The following is a 2,397-nucleotide window of genomic DNA, read 5'->3' as shown; positions in this document are numbered from 1 at the left end:
CTTTCGCCTCCCTGCATTGTGCCTACATATGCAAATTAACTGCCATCTTTGTTGGCAGTTAACTGCCACCTTAGTTGGCAGTTAATTTGCGTATCACCCTGATTAGCCAATGAAAGGGGTAGCGGTCGTATGCCAATTACCATATTTCTCTTTTATTAGTGTAGATTCCACTGGCCTGTCCATCTGAAGCTGCACCAACACTATATTGCTTTTTTAAATGTGTTAATATATTTCATTTTTAAATTAAATCTTTGTTGTTGAAAATATTACTTATGTCCCCTTCCCTCCCCCAACCATTGACCCCTCCTAGCCCTCCCCTGTGCCCCGCTCCAGGCTTTCACCACCCTATTGTCTGTGTCTATGGGTATATGCATACAAGTTCTTTGGTTGATCTCTTCTCACTCACCCACACTTCTCTGCCTTCCCTGAGGTTCAACAGTCTGTTCCATGCTTCTGTGTGTCTGGATCTATTTTGTTCATTAGATTCCACATAATGAATGAGATCATGTAATACTTGTCTTTCTCTGACTAGCTATTTTGCTTAGCATAATACCCTCCTGGTCCATCCATGATGTCTCAAAGTATAAGAGATCTTTCTTTTGTACTGCTGCATGGTATTCCATTGTGTAAATGTACCACAGCTTTTTTATCCACTCATCCAACACTATATTGCTTTTTAAAAAAATGACCATTTATGTACCTGTATCATTCAAATAATTTTTTGTAGCAAGTTTATCAAGTTCCTCAAAATACTTTGTGTAGGATTTTTTTAAATATATAGGTTAATTTGAGTCATATTTTTGAAGAGCATGGGGTGTCTTTCCATTAATTCAGATCATCTTCTGTATCCTACCGGGTTATTCAATATTTTCTCCATAGAGATTAAATAGATAGTTGTTAGTTTCTAGATACTTTATAGGTTTTATTGCAAAAGTGAACATCCAATTAAAATTTTTTTTTAAAATATATTTTATTGATTTTTTACAGAGAGGAAGGGAGAGAGATAGAGAGTTAGAAACATCGATGAGAGAGAGACATTGATCAGCTGCCTCCTGCACATCTCCTACTGGGGATGTGCCCGCAACTCAGGTACATGCCCTTGACCGGAATCGAACCTGGGACCTTTCAGTCCGCAGGCCGACGCTCTATCCGCTGAGCCAAACCGGTTTCGGCTCAATTAAAATTTTTTATTTTTAATTGATTATTATTGTACAGGCATAGATCATTAATTTTTGTAGGTTCCACTATCCCTTATATGTTAAGTTCTTTCTGTATGTTGAGCCTGGCCACCAACTTGAAGACTTAATGCCAATTGGACTCACTTAACTGCTTTAATTGATCAGAGTGACTTCAGGCATAGATCACACTGGATTCACCTTGGGCCCCACCCTGTATGCTTTCTGCCTCACCCCTGATTTTAGCCAGTAGTTTTACACGGGATTTGACAAACTTTATGCTGACAGTGTGTATGCTGGTCTTTTGTTTCCTGCCCTGGAGCTTCTCTGACTTAGGTTTTGGGATAACTATGTGAGCACACCTGACACTGGTGAGCATCTCAGAACTGCTGGAGGACACTTCTGAGATACATCCTGTATCTCTGCAATTGATTGAGTACCTGTTATCCACATTATTTTACAACTTAATGATGTCTTTATATAGGCTTCTCTCCCTTCTCTCTTTTATCCTCTGTATTAGATTGCTCGGAGAAGCAAGCCGAAGGAGGGAAAGGGATAGGGGAGAGGGGAGAGGGGGACTGTACATTTATTATAAGGCTCATGTGATTCTTCAGGGTGGTAAAGCTGGCTCTCTACCCAGGGAAAGCCAATGTTTCAGTTTGGGTCTAAAGACAGGCTAAAGCTGATATCCTTGTTCAAAAGCAAGTCAAGGAGGGGTAATTCTCTCTTACTTGGGAGAGGGCTAGCCTTTTTGTTTTATTCAGGCCTTCAATTGATTGGATGAAGCCAGTCCACACTGGGGAAGGCAATCTGCTTTACTCAGTCTACTGATTTAAATGTTACTCCCATCTCAAACCACCCTCAAAGAAACACCAAGAATATTGTTCCATCTGATATTTGGGCTTCACATGGCTCAGTGAGGTCGACATGTAAAATTAAGCATCATGCCCTTCTCCTTCTTCACTCCTATTCCTGGCATCACCTATGAAGTAATCCACCCATGCAGTGACCCTGCCTAGTTTTCAGGTAAGACTTGAGCTAACATATCTGTGTAGTATTTACTGTGCGAAATAAGGTTTTTGACTACACAGGTGCTAATACTGGTGCAAGAGATATTTATGATCATTATAACTACTATCTGAGCCATTGAGCAATAATAAAATAAAGTTGTATATGCATATACATTTTGTATTATTCTTTGAGATGTAGAATTTTTCCTCCC

Source organism: Myotis davidii, unplaced genomic scaffold (assembly GCF_000327345.1).
Source record: "Myotis davidii unplaced genomic scaffold, ASM32734v1 scaffold274, whole genome shotgun sequence".
Classification (NCBI taxonomy): domain Eukaryota; kingdom Metazoa; phylum Chordata; class Mammalia; order Chiroptera; family Vespertilionidae; genus Myotis; species Myotis davidii.
The sequence above is the reverse complement of the archived record's forward strand: the minus strand, read 5'-3'. Positions refer to the sequence as shown.